At 34.1% G+C, this 14,755-nt stretch overlaps 1 protein-coding gene across 15 annotated transcripts in view; it reads right to left on the reverse strand.

The window, feature by feature from the left end:
• Positions 1-14,755, reverse strand: part of LOC115232477 (disco-interacting protein 2 homolog A) — a 262,193-nt gene that overhangs the window by 165,276 nt on the left and 82,162 nt on the right. The window lies entirely within an intron of this gene.

Raw genomic sequence — 14,755 nt, forward strand, 5'->3', positions numbered from 1 at the left:
TTGAGATCTTGATAATGTGATTACTTAATTTTAGAATGACATTGTAGGTATGTGAGATCAGATCTGTCTGGTTTGAACATAAAACAGGTGGAATATTTTGGCTGGAGACAGTCAGTTTAAATATTAAAGGATTAATGTCTTCAATATTAAGAAATATTCAAAATATAATAGTTTCCAACAAATCAATGGCTTTATAAAACTATGCTAATATTATTTTTGTGTACATATTTAAGTATATATGTGTAAGAATAGACAAAGAGTATGTATGCACGCACGAACACACACACACACACACACACACATACATACATACATACATATATATATGCAAAAATCAGTAAATATAAACACAGCTTATGCAGAATATATCACACATTGAAGGCTCAAGTATATTGACTGCTTAACTTTTTTTTAAAATAAGACCAATGTCATTCTTCTATTTACTGCTGGATTGTATAAATTATCAAACCAGACCCAGTTTAGCTGGCCTTTCCAAATGGTACCAAATATTATCACCAGACTATTGTATTTGGAAATGCATGCAGATTAATCTAACTACAATTTGGATCAGGGTCATGGTCTTGGTTTTGAACAATTAAGGAAGAACTGTCTTTCAGCCACTGAATTCAATAATGACAGTAGGTACAACAAAACTTTATGTGGTGTTAAACTCTTGTCTAAAAGCACATAGTACTTTCACATTGTAACATAAAGAACAAGATTGAAACCAGCTTTTTACATACATCCCTCACACACACACACACAATATTTGTGTCAACTGATAATTTTTTATATGCAACAAATACTTGTGCACGCATGTAGATAGTACTTTATTTTAAGTTTAATTTACAAATAACCATGCTATTCATATCATAGGTTTGAAATAATCATTCAAAATGACTAGAGAATAAATAAATGACAGGGACAATATCAATGTATATGTATTACCTACATCTTCACTCTCTTCTACTTACTTTATGTCTCTTTGGATATTAATCCTATATAAATTTTCCCAAGATATTTCTATATTGAGACAAAGTAGAAAGGAATTCTGTGAACATTCCTTAAATAATAGTAAACATTCAGTATACAACAGACAAATGCACCAAGCACAGCTATATTTAATTCAATACATGCACCATCATATCTCGGAATTAAGTGTTTCAATCAGCAGGGAGTTACAAACACAGCTTTAAAACCCTTCAACATGTGTTTGTACATAATGAATTTAAAAATTAACAGTAAAAAAATAAATAGTAAAGAAATGTCAAATCAATCTAAATAACCAATATTTTTCTATGAAATAAAGGAAGGAAAATCATCTAATTCTATTCTCTAAAAATGGAAAAGCAGTAAATCCTTTTTAAAAATATATAAAAGCTAAAAATGTTTGGCAGCCACATGAACAGTTTTTAATTTGTAACACCATACTTTGTTGAATCTCAGATATTTTTGTGCATATATTAGATGCCAATTTATATTGCATTTTAATACTGGTAGTTTTGGTTAGGTTGGAGCTGAACACATTAGCAAAACTGCAGACAATATTTAAACCCCAAGAGAAATATTTGGTACAGTACAATTCAATTTTATATATTCTCGTTAGAGTTTATGTTTTAAAGAAAATCCCCTCATATACTTTATAATTACTAAATCTTACACCTTGTCAAAACTAGCTTACGTTTCCTTACATTCCCATACCACCCACAACATACCTCATACTTCCTTGACTGAATCCTTCTTAAGCATCCTTTTGAAACACTATATCTGCCTCAACTCTTCCTACAAATTACAAACCCATAAAAATTCAAACTGAATTTTAGCTTCAGTCAACCATCTCAGCCCCAAAGTCTTAGATCAGCCTAACATCTGCAAGCTCATAAATAAAACAAAATATAAAATCCAAGGAAACTAGTGGTGGTCTGATTTGAAAACAAATAACCCAGAAGTGTACACAGAAGAGTATGAACGAAGAATTTACCATTTCCTCCAACAGTTAAAAAGGTAAAGAGCATTGCTGGTATGGTCATAGACTAGCTAGCCTAGCTAGCAACCAATGAGACAACACTTTCGCTATTTTCATGACTCTTAAATGAAGGACTAAACTTTTGAGATAAACAGATCTAATTTTTTTTCTATCTAGATAAGATTAAATCTGTTTATCATTTATTAAATCATCAATGTATTTTTCTATCTCCTACAATTTAACAACTGCACTCTATAATTTTGACCATATCAGATCTTGAACTTAGCCTACAAGATAACATCAATAACTAACTTTCAATACTATTTAACCAATTTCCAACATCAGTTTTTCATTTGTAATGAAGTGCAATGAAGAAAAAAATAGTTGCTGTATTTTTATAGCATAAGGTACTAATATATGGGAAAGAGATGTAAGCTTTTGATAAAAGAAAATTGTCTAAATAATTCTGTTTTACTAAACCAACCAGTGCATTATTTTGCACATTTATGAAGTGACTAGCAGTATCGCCCGGCGTTGCTCAGGTTTGTAAGGGAAATAACTATAAAGCATTTTTAGAGAGTTATAGCCAAAAATAGCAAAAAAATGGAAAAAAAATGATGGTAAATTTTTTTTGAGAGTTAAAAAAGGTGGAGTTGCGTCCCCTAGACGGTCTGTGGTTTGGGTTTATGATTCTCGACCCCATGTCGAATTTATCGATTTTTTTCAGAACTGGGGGAACTTTTCAAAATTTTCGCTGCGTTAGTTTTGAATTATGACATTGGGCTATGTGTGTGTCAAGTTTCATCAGAATCGGTTGAAAGCCGTGGTCAGGGTGAGGGTACAACCTAACAGACACACAGAAACACACACAGACAAACTGCCGTTTATATAGAGAGAGATTTCCTCACCACTGCTTAGCCTGCTCTTATCTCTCTAAGGTATTTTAGTCTCTCAACACCTGGCATGAGCCCACTTCCCTCCCTAATATCCCCTCTACATACACTACACTTAGTCATAGGGGCTTTCCTTTTACCATTCTTTTTCTGTCTTGCAATTTACTAGGTGATCTCACTAGTTCCAGTGGCACAAAAAAAAGCACCCAGTACACAATGTAAGGTGGCTGGCATTAGGAAGAGCATCCAGCCTTAAAAACCATGCCAAAGCTGACACTGGAGCTTGGCATAGCTTTGCAGCTTACCAAATCCTGTCAAATCATCCAACCATGATGAAGATGATGAAGTGCAATCTGAGGTCAAAATAAAACTAAAACATGACCAAAGCTGTCTCCCACACATGCTGAGGTAATTAAAATAATAAAATTTACCACTGATTAATAAGGTGCTTTGTTTTCCATTAGCATGTTTATCATTTCTAGTTAGTTTTCTTATGTTCCCCACATCAAATATGTGAGCAACACAAAATTAATACAAGAAACTATCTTAAGAAACTGACTGTGAGAGAACATTTTTGGAATATAATGTAATATTAATGAGCATTGGTTAAAGAAAATATATTTTCTTAGTTGGTTCAAAGTTGACAGGCAAACATTACTGACAGAAGGAAGCATAATATCATCTAAACTGAAATGTACTTCCTGTAGGTCTTGAAAATAAGTGAGGTCAAGCAACACTCCATACAAAAGGTTAAATAGGAACAATTGAAGGAAATGACATAGTTAAACAATGTCAGCTTGTTCTTAATTAATGTTATCTGTGAAAAGTTGGCAGCTATGGTAATTAACCTTTTATTGAATGTTTACTATATACAAGTAAACAGCTTAACGAGCGAATAAGAAAAACAAATAGAATTAAAGTAGAATTAAAATAAAGTAGTATAATTCTAACAAAAAATATTTTAAAATCATTGAAACACTGAAAAAAGGAAACAATAAAAGGTACTTTTTTTTATGACAACTCTAAATTTGCTTACCAAATTACCTAACTTTTCTGTCCATCATAACAGTTATGACATGTAACAGAAATGATTATTAAGATCACACAGGATCCAAATTCCAAAAATCGCTCAAGATCAAAAAGATAGATATAAACCTAAAACACTTCTACTTTTTAATAACATCCTATCATCTTTCCCTTTACATTTTTAAGATTTTTATATATTTGAAAAACATGCCTGGCCTTGAAGAAAAATTAACAGTGCATTATTTTGTACATTTATGAAGTGATTCCCTCACCACTGCTTAGCCTGTTCTTATCTCTCTAAGGTATTTTAGTCTCTCAACACCTGGCATGAGCCCACTTCCCTCCCTAATATCCCCTCCACGTACACTACACTTAGTCATAGGAGCTTTCCTTTTACCATTCTTTTTCTGTCTTGTAATTTACTAGGTGATCTCACTAGTTCCAGTGGCACAAAAAAAGCACTAGGTGAGGGATAGTGACAAGAGGGACATCCAGCTGTTGAAAATCTGCCTCTATAAATTCCATCTGACCCATGCAAGCATGGGAAAAGTGAGTGCTAAATAATGATGATGATGACTATCATCATTATTATTATCATCAATATCTTTACAACCACTTTTCCATGATTGCATGAGTTGAACAAAATTTATTATGGCAAATTTTCTTTGGCCACATGCTTTTCCTATCACCAATCCTAACCTGTTTCAAAGTAAGGCAGTACTTCCCCAGAGCTTGACACCTTTTCATGGAAGATTGTAAACAAGACACTGCTTGTATGACAGATGCTCATCTACAAACTGCATGCAATGTCAAGACACAAAGAACATGTACATATGTATGTGATGAGCTTTTTTTAGTTTTCATCAACCAAAACCACACAAGGCTTTGACTGGCTCAAAGGTATAGCAGAAGACACTAGTTGAAGATACCATGCAATGGGACTGAACCCAAAGCAATGTGGTCAGGAAGCAAACTCAATCGTACTACCCTGTCTATACCATAGAAAATTTCACAAATTTGCATGCCATCCTTGCACAGATTAGTGAGAGCTAATCTTCTAATCTTCTGTGTATCATCCCAAGCAAGTACATTATATATATATATTGTTCTAAGGTCGAGAAGTGTGCATCAGATTCACATGGATTTGAGTTCAGTCTCACAGCATGGTACCTTGGGCAGTGACTTCTACTATACCCAAGTCAAACCAATGCTTTGTAAGTGGATTTGATAGATAGAAACTGAAAGAAATCAATGGTGTATGTGTGGCTCCTTGTTTTGACATTGTATGATAATTGTAAGCAAACATTGCTATCATACATGTGCTGTTTGCTTCTGATCTTAAATAAAAACATGACTGGTGATATGCAGTATTTGAGAAGACCTGCCAATCTTGGAGAAACTACTGATCCCTCCTTCACCTATCTAACTGCATACTTCACAAGTTTTCCCTCATACCACTGGTCTTTAACACAACCCTAGGACCATTTCACTAGATAGCCACCCTTCATTTATAACACTGATGCTCTCCACTTGCATTTTATATTGATCACCCTTCCTTCCAACATACACTTATCATCACCCAACACTTGTTCTTTCATAATATTCATTCCCTTGCCCATTCTCCATCTCTAAACAGCTTTCATTCTCCCCTTACATTCTTGCAACCTTTATCCACCCACATTCCCAGATTTTTCTGTTCCCTCTCACTTTTACTCACCTTGTATCTTGAGTCTACTCTGATACATCATTACCAATTTTTATCTCTTTCCAACTATACTGCAGTTACACTCACCCTCTTTTCCATAATGTGAGTAGCCATGTAGTTACTCTACAGCAAGAAACCTTTTCTGCTCTCACCCTTTCTCTCATACTTCTCATCTCCTAGAATAAAGCCACCCCTCTCTTTACTATAGCCCCACTCAGTTGAAAGGAATCTTAATCTTGCTAGCTCCATGGTGACCTCACTAGTGCTGGTACCACAAGGAAAACACTCAATACCCTCTGTGTACTGTTTGGCATTTGGAAGGGCATCTAACCATAAAAACTATGCCAAAGCAGACACTGCAATATGATGCAATTCTTAAACCTGTCAGACCCTGTTAAACCATCAAACCTATGCCATCATGGCTTTGATGGACATTAAATGATGATAATGATAATATATGTACATATTTGAGAGAGAGATAGAGAGAGAGAAATAGAGAGAGAGAGAGAGAGAGAGAGAGAGAGAGAGAGAGAGAGAGAGAGAGAGAGAGAGAGAGCATTTTTCATACTATCACTTTTATTAAGTGTTCACTTCAGATTCAAATAGTTTTTTCTATAAGTGCTGAGAGCTTTTGGGGTGAGAGGGAACAGAGAAAGAGGGAGGATCAGTGTCAACAGATTTCCTTATGAAATAGTTTGAAGATGTTGATTTTGGAAAAATGATATACCTAGACATTGTATCAATAAGCCTGTACTAAATTTGACTTGAACTGTGAATAAAAGTGACAGTTTGAAGAAAAAAGACAGATAATGAGAAGAATATATGAATAGAAAATATGAAACAACAGTGTGTGTGCGTATACGAAGAGGGAGAGCAAAGTCAGTAGAGCACTAGCCAAACAACCAAGAAGTTGATGGTTATAATGTCATTAATACTGCATTGTCTCTGGTTGCACTTAACTCTCAATGTCCTAGCTCATCAAGCACTAATTAGGCTTCATAGAGTGGCAGTGTTTACAGTAAGTATTTCCTTAACTTGAACACAAAGATTTTCAAGCTTGTAAACCACTCCTCTAATACTACAAGAATTTATGTTTACAGTGTGTACTGCAAGACACTTAGAACATAGAATGGAAAAATTTAACTAGCTTGAGAATTAAGTTATACCATTTTTCAGTAGTTAACTACCCTAAGAATTAAAGTATACCATTGCTCAATAGTAACTAACAGCTAACCTTCAAATTTATAAAATATTTCCTTGCTTCACTTTGCTCTTATCTTTTGGTAAAATAAAAATAGTACTTGCATTGTAATTAATTTATCCCAAACCAAGACTACCCTTACAAAAACAGATTTTGAGCATATTTAAAAGAAATCAATATTCCTCGACGCCACTCGATTAATTAATGGTATATTTTGGTTAGAGACAATGATTGTTGTTATCTCTTGACAATACTTCCTAAGTGCTTCTTAAGGCCTTTTGGGTAAAGGTGGTTAAAGAGAAGAGACAGTCTGAAAAAGATCTTTTTGTTTTTTTCATAAATTGTTTGAAAATGTTTGGTTGTGGCTTTTGGGCTAATAAAATATCCCCAGAAAATTGCATCAATGTATTTCTTAAAACTAACAATAATCTCTAGCTTTAAAAAAATTAAGGAATGGTGCTAGATGGTCTGAGAATGCTGTTGGTATGGTTATGATAGAGAGGAAACTCATTTTAAGATCCCTTTTGTTTGGTATCTATGAATTTAAAATAACAGAAACAATTCTACAAGTCTACACTGAATGTGAATAAGTGCCAAAATGAGTCAGAAGAAACAGACAATGAGAGAAATCCAGTGGTAGGAAATATGAATCTATGTAAGATGTATTCTAATGCCATCTGTTATGATGTAAATAGCTTATTTTTCCTATGAATATTTTCTCACAAATTACAAATTTAGCAAAATTGAAAACCCGCACATTCAGCATGAAGTTAATGAATTATCTCTTATATGTAATGTATTAATCAGTATTTTTAATGGCAAATAAACTATATAAAGCTGCTTCAATCTTATTTGCCAACAGAGAAATGGAGATACCAAAAGTGGCATTCTATAAAATGGAGTTAGCTCAGTATAGAACATTTCTAATGCTTCTTGGAGACAGAAAAGTCCAAAATAATGTAGAAATTAATGTAAAATGTAAGAAAAACATATTTCTATATTAATATTGATTTATGAAACAAAATATTGTATAAAACCAACACATTATCAAATTAATTTGCTGTAAAGATGTATGCAAATCAGTTGTTTAAATATGTGCAGGAATAGGATTCAGTGGAAATAAGTAAAAAGATCAATATACCACAAAGAATAATATTACTGATGAGAAATAATGAAAATTGAGGTAATTCAATAATAAAAAAAATGTTGGTACTAATCCAGGATTGTTATTGAAAATAAGACATTTTCTACCAACAACCATGTCTCTCCATTGCATTTGTATAATTGCACAGTAAAAACAGACATGCACTGGAATGAGAACAGCTAAAGTGGGAGGTATTAAAACAGATTCCATTCCATTACAGTGTTGGTTGTATAGGAGACAAGTAGTGGATATATTATACTTATAAATTAAGCTGCAAATCTGGATGATAGTAGCACCATAATTAGTGTAATAGAAAAGACAAGCTATCAATTGAAACTGAAACCTAGTTAGAAATGTTTACTATACACAGGGTATTTGGGTTAAATCTAACAATTTTTTTATGTCAATTTTTTAAGACATTTTTTTTTTGTTAGGAACAGCTTGGTGTATTGGTGAACAGTCAATGGCATCAGGGAGTATAAAGATTAAAGTTGTAGTTGAGAAAAGGTTAGGTGACATGCAAGACTAGAAGCCATCTGAATATTGGAAAATAGTTACATATATCATGATGAGTCATGCAGAGTGTCAAAATACTGACATCATAGCTGCTGTTCAATATTCTGTGAACACTGTAAGGACTGTAAGATGTGGCCCAGGCAACTGCAACAAAGACTACTAATCCATGGCAAGCAGGAAGAGGCACAGCAGGCAGTCTGACTGCGTCTGCACATCAGAAAACATTGTAACAACTGGTGAACAGGGCATTAAGTTCAATTTAGATGGATAGATGGCTATGTGAAGCTGCTGGAGACTGTAGTCAAACCCTGGTTGGAGAGGGTTGCTGTTGAAAAGCCATATGTGTGTGTGGCAGCAAGATTCAGCTCCTTGCCATACCTCTGGAAAGAGTTAGAAGTGGTTGCTGAAGAATTCCTATGATTTAACCAGCTCTAACTTCTGGCTTCTTAAATTTTCTGATTGTAATCTCATGGATTACTATTTGGGGGTGGAGAGAAGCTGAGAGAGACACCAAGTGCTCTGTCTGCAACACCAAGGCCAAGCTGATGACCAAGATCAAGGTGTTTGAAGATCTTTCCATGGAGGAATGCACACGCCTGGTTCTGACGCCATCTTGATGTGGATGATGAGGGCAGCTACTTTTAGTAAAAGTTATCTCCCAGCCATAATCTAGTTTGATATTTTTTGATATTTCAAAATAATTTTATTTTTTGATTGAATATTGTGTTTGTTTTATCCTTCATGCAAAGTGCCAAATTTAGTCCAAACACCCTGTATAAATATATTATGTATAGGTCACCTCACAACACTTTCAGAAATATAATACACTTTCAGAAATATTATAATACACTGTCTTAGAGCAGCTACAATTTATCTCATGGTAATTGTCTTCTACTACCTAAAACTGACTCAAATAAACCACAAACATATTAATTCAGGATCTGTTTGTATTACTAATACATAAGTCAGTGTTTATCTGAAATAAATATAGTACACACTTAGAATATAATAATATAACTGCTCTGTTACACCTATTGCTAATCTGACCTTATGCCTTTTTTGTGTTCTTTTTCATTAGCTAACTTCCATATAGATTTTGTGTAAACCACTTCTGAACATTAAATACCAATCAAAGGCAGGGAAGTGGCAAAATCATCACTACACCAGACAAAATGTTTAGAGGCATTTCTTTTCACTTTATATTCTGAGATCAGATTCTACCAGAGTCAACTTTACCTTTCATCCTTTCAGGGTCAATAAAATAAGTACCAGTTGAGCACTGGGTTCAATGTAATCAACTTACCCCTCCCCCAAAATTACTGGCCATGTGCCAAAATTTGAGATCAACATAAAATACAAAAATCTGTTTCTGTAAATTTGCTGACAATCATAAACTATAGTAAACTCTTTTTATAAAGTTTAAAAAATAGTTCCTTTAATACTTGTGGCTTTTTCTTAGATGTTTCAATTTAAGTGAAAAACTGGACAGAACCAACAAATATATCTCCAACTAACAAATTATGATATGTGGAAGAAACATTCATTTCATTTAGCAATTATCACTGAAACATAAATATTTGTATTTAACTCCCAAGAGCAGGGTTATCTAAAAACCAAACTGCCTTATTTAAAGGAGAGAGGAGAATTATGTTGGACAGATAAGATTGAGCACTTTTATGCTGGGCAAAAAAGCATTTTAAGTCTAATGTCACCAAAACAAAATGTCAAGCACAAAAGAAGGTGATTTAAAAAAAGGGCTTTGTCCTATTTAACATGACAGTAGAAATAATTCAAGAATATGCAGAATGAAAGGAATTTTATCTAATATTCTGATTTGATAAATTAAATAACATAAAAAAAATACCATTTTAAAACTGGTGTCATTTCAATTGGAAAACATTCATCTTATACTGCAGTATAAGTAATAAGCTTCTCATGAAATGAATACGACAAAGATTTTATTCATGATTGTAGCTATTTCCCTTCTACTAAGGCCTTGAAAAAAGAATGAATGCTACAACTTCCAATTCCTAACTTCCTGAAGCTGAGAGGGTTGGTTACCCATTAAAGAGTATCTCTAACAACAAACAGTTGACTATCACACAATTACATTCTATTTATTGCTATGATGAACTAACAATTAAGAATGTTGTGTGTGGGGAGGGGTATAGAGAGAAACAAAGATTTCACAGCTTTCATAAATATGCAATCTCAGTAAGCAATACAGTGCTTATCCAAAAGCACCTGAAAAGTAGGAAGAAAAAGTATTTTTATACATATAGCTTCTTTAAGTTGTTATAAATCAAGAAGTAACAATTAGAAATGAAGCTAAAATGTGGGAAATATAACTAGAGACATTAATAGTTTTCAGGATAAACTAACATTAGTTTTCAATATAAAATACTGATAGAAATAAATCATAAATCGCCAACGAAAGCCTCCAATGCCAGGAATGTAGTTATATCTAGATACCATCCAAGCAGTAAAGTGTAAAATACGATGAATCAGAGAAGAAAGGTGAGGGAGAGAAACAGATGAGAAAAAAAAAGTGAAACATTCAATAATAGATCGGGCCAAATCTAGATTAAGCATATTAAAAAAATTTTAATTCAGTAACATTCTAAAATTGGAGATCAATAGAAAATATTCTAACAATCAAATCCCATGCTTTTTAACAATAGACAAAAATATGTTAAAGTAATTAATTCACCCACAAAAGTTTTGAAAGCAGTCCTTAATATAAAGACCCTTTTGTGACTGGCAATGTCAAATTGCTGAAGGGTAGATCTTAGGATTTGCCTGGGCCACACTGGAAGAACATCTATTAATTCACTTGAGGACATTTGTGTGTGTGTGTGTGTATGTTTTTTAAACTACAGTCAAGATTCTGCAGAGCAAAAAAAGTGTTAAGTGTCTCAAATGAATATAGACACTTTCAGATCAAACATCTAATTACATTTCAACTCTTACAGCACTGCCAGGCCAATATATCAGAATAATGCAACCAAAAATACCTCCATTTTTAACATATCAGCCAAAATAAAGCTCTTTCTTCTCAGTTGCCATGTTGCAGATTGTAATTAGCAGGTACTGTTTATGGACACTACCTGCCAAGTGAAAAACTGGACAGAACCAACAAATGTCTCTAATTAACAATTTATGACATGTGGAGGATTCATTTCATTTAGCAATTATCTTTCGAAACTGAAAAATATTTGCATTTAACTCCTAAGAGCAGCACTTTTTAGTGATGTGACACAGATGACAATAATAATGATCAAAGTATTGACAATGCTGGGGGTAGTGGCAACAATGTAAAATCAGATTTTTTTCTAATAATCTTGAAGGGAGTGAAAGTCAAAACAACAGAAATGATAATGTTGACAATGGTAGTCATTAGCTAATTAGTACAACTGATTCTGTTGTAATGTTTTGTCCCATCTGCAATTTTACGAAAATCTATGGGGTGCAGCATAGTTATATAATGTTATTTGAATCATTATTTTTCTATTGTTTTTGACAACCTGTAGTGTTTTTAAACAAATACTCAAAAAAGCCATAGGGCTAAAAGGGCTAATGATAACAGGGATGATGATAAGTAGAGAGTGAAAGTTATAATGATGCATAAACATTTTGTATGCTGATATTAAACATATCTGTTTCTAAGGAGAAAGTGCATGGAGTATTAATTCAACCCTAATATACAACTAGTGCTTATTTATAGTGACACTGGAGAAATTAAAGTAAGCTGAACATTGAAAAGATTTGAAAATTAAAACAGAAAACACCAAATAAATGATAGAATACAGTTCTAAATATAAGAGATGAGGAATTATTTACATTATTTACATATTAGCCAGCCTCGCCTGGCACCTGTGCGGGTGGCACGTAAAAAGCACCCACTACACTCATGGAGTGGTTGGCGTTAGGAAGGGCATCCAGCTGTAGAAACATTGCCAGATAAGACTGGAGCCTGGTGCAGCCTTCTGGCTTCGCAGATCCCCGGTCGAACTGTCCAACCCATGCTAGCATGGAGAACGGACGTTAAACGATGATGATGATGATGACATATGACGGATATTTGTCCTCATTTTGTTTATTGTTAACACAATGTTTCAGCTGATATACCCTCCAGCCTTCATCAGGTGCCTTGGGGAAATTTCGAACCTGGCTTCTCATTCCTAAGGTATCTTTTTATGTTATTATTATTATTCAAGCCACTGCCTGGAATCAAACTCGGAATCTTGGGGTTAGTAGTCTGTGCGCTTAACCACTATGCCAATAACATAGAAAAATACCTTAGGAATGAGAACCCAGGTTCGAAATTTCCCCAAGACACCTGATGATGGCTGGAGGGTGTATCAGCTGAAACGTTGTGTTAACAACAAACAAGATGACAAATATTTGTCAAATGTAAATGATAGAATATTTATGAAAAGCCAATTAGTGCTTAATTTTGCAACCTAATAAAAAACAAATATTAAATATAATTACTTACAGAGAAAAATTAGTTAAAAGATAAGTACAAATTTATCTTACATTCTGAAAAGTCTATTTGAAACTATCAAATTAAATCTAGCTTCAGGTGGTGTTATGGACCATACACATCCATAAAGCTTTCTTGACAAGTCACAGAAGTGGTTTACCATTACCTTCCATTGAAGTTGTCTCGCTGGAGATTTTGATCTCCATATCTATTCACATCTAGGTGAATTTGGCTAGTTGAAAGTTAAGCACTCTGGTCACTAACATATTGCAGTGCTGAGGATAGAACGTGAACTAACAAACTCCTATTTGGTTGTTAACTATGCTTTTTGTGCAATCGCATGTGCATGTATGTATGAGTGCATATTGTTTGATGTGGAGAATTCAGGTGATCAATCAACATTATTATCTGCTCCTGAATTAATGCTTAAGTAGCTGAACATTCCACAAGATGTGTACCCACAATGTACTTTTCAGACAGAAAGAGCATGATGCAATGTGTGAAAAGGCCATGCCTTATGAATTACTGATACAATCAACTAACAAGATAGAAGTTAACTTTTAGAAAATGAAATTTGCCCAAGGTGCCATGCAGTAAAACTGAAACCAAGACCTGATGACTGCGAAGTGAACTTCTTAATTATTCAGGCATGTGTGTGCATATATAATCATCATCACCACCACCCTCAAATATCCATGCTCCATACTAGCATAAGTTAGGTGGTTTGACAAGGAACTGATGAGTCAAAGGACTGCACCATGCTCTAGTATCTGCTTTGGCATGGTTTCTACAGCTAGATGCCCTTCCTAATGCCAACCACTTCACATGTCAGCAACAGTATTGAAATCACCATGTAGCTCACAAGTGAATAAACCTAGCAAGGGAGAATCTCTCTGTACCTCAAGGATTCACAGTGACACTTTGTCCACCAACTTTTTCTCTCTTTCCAGCTCTACTTTAACTATTCCCATTCACTCTTATATAATGCAAGGTAGTCATGTATCTCCTCTGCAACAAGAAACATGTTCTTGCCTCTTCTTCTGTACTTAATTTCTCAACACCTAGCATAAATCTGTTCCCTTCTCTACTATAGTTCCATTCAGTTCAGGAGAATTCTTAGTCTTGTGATCTACTAGAACTGGTGCCATGAATAAAGCATTCATTAGAGTCTGTGAAATGGTTGATATTCAGAAGGGCAACCAATCCACACATCTGTTAAATCCAGTATAGCCATCCAACTTATATGAATATGGAAAACTTAGGTTAAAAGACAATGATGATGATGACAATATGAAGGAAAAATCACAGTGGAATAGGAGGAGTTGAACTCAGTATGGCAAGGAGCGAAAATGTCACTTGGTTTACAGTGAGAGAATTGTTTCTACATTGCAGCACCTACTTATGATGAGGTGGCTGAAGAAGAGTATGGATTTATTTATTTATCTATACTCAACAGGGAAGCACATTACCTCAACATGAAAATATGTCATCTTTTAAATAGACAAGCTCTGGCATATTGACAATTCAACTGGTAGGTGCTGGCACAAGTTAAAAAATAAATAAATTTTTATTTGTTTAGATAACTCTTGGTTAGTGTTTTTAGGTTAACCTGAGTAAGCTTACGTCTCCTATACAGCCCAACTACAGTCTTTTCAAATGTTAGAAAAGAATCAATACATTTGTGCAAGAGATGCTGGACCATACAAGTATGCATGAGCAGAATACAACTAAACTGTCACTCTGCTTGTATTTTACCAGCTTCTCTGTTACTCTCAAATAATTTAGCTTGAATCCAGGGCTTCAATTACCAACACAAAT

The sequence above is a fragment of the Octopus sinensis genome, linkage group LG2 (assembly GCF_006345805.1).
Source record: "Octopus sinensis linkage group LG2, ASM634580v1, whole genome shotgun sequence".
In the NCBI taxonomy this organism is placed as follows: domain Eukaryota; kingdom Metazoa; phylum Mollusca; class Cephalopoda; order Octopoda; family Octopodidae; genus Octopus; species Octopus sinensis.